We start from the raw sequence: 840 nt of genomic DNA, 5'->3' as shown, positions 1-840 counted from the left end.
TGTGATACCTAATAGACCTAGCCATTTCCCTGTTCTGCCAAATTCGGAAGGGTCAGACAATAATCAATTCATCTCTATAAGTAAAGAAAAACGCCTGTAAGCATTGTTTGTATCTAAACTGTTATCTTACAAAACTTCACTTGCAATAACATAGGACTTCACAGAAATATAAATCCTCTTCATGTACAAACACTTTGGGGTCTATTTATAGCCAATAGTAAACTCCCAATGCTTTTGAATGGGAATTCAGCTTTTTTTTTTCTCTATTCTGACATCTCTCGTGTCAGAATAAAGAAAAAAAAAGACAGTGGGGTTTCTCTTCTTGGCGGCCGGGAGCGGGGGGCTCCCATAGCACCCGGGAGATTTTATAAATTTTTTTTTTTTACAGCAGCAGAGCCGCCGGACAATAGGAAACTATTGGGCGGAGCTAGCTGTTGAAGCCTGCCGGAGGTTCGGCTCAGCCGATCCAGATGTTGGATCGGCTGAGTCGAACTCCTTCTGCACTTCGGGTCAGCCGAACATGCTGAGCATGTTCGGCTGATCCGAAGCCACGCGAAGCAAGCCGATTTGACAGTAGTCCCATCAGTTTTTTATACTTTCCTTACTTTCACTCCAATGGGAGCTAAAAGAGCAAGCCTTATGTAAGCCCTGAGTTGTCACTTGTTGATTAAAGTGTATTTTTCGCTTTTGCAGTTAAATTTAACCACTTGCCGTCCACCCGTAGCAAAAAAGCGGACGGACGGCACTGCAGCATTGGCGGCTTGCCGTCTCCAGATGGCAATTTTTTTCTGCTTGCACGCGCCCCCTAGCGGGCACGCACGGGCAGAGCAGACCCCAGCA

The sequence above is a fragment of the Nanorana parkeri genome, unplaced genomic scaffold (assembly GCF_000935625.1).
Source record: "Nanorana parkeri isolate BGI_ZX_2015 unplaced genomic scaffold, ASM93562v1 scaffold1158, whole genome shotgun sequence".
NCBI lineage: Eukaryota > Metazoa > Chordata > Amphibia > Anura > Dicroglossidae > Nanorana > Nanorana parkeri.
The sequence above is the reverse complement of the archived record's forward strand: the minus strand, read 5'-3'. Positions refer to the sequence as shown.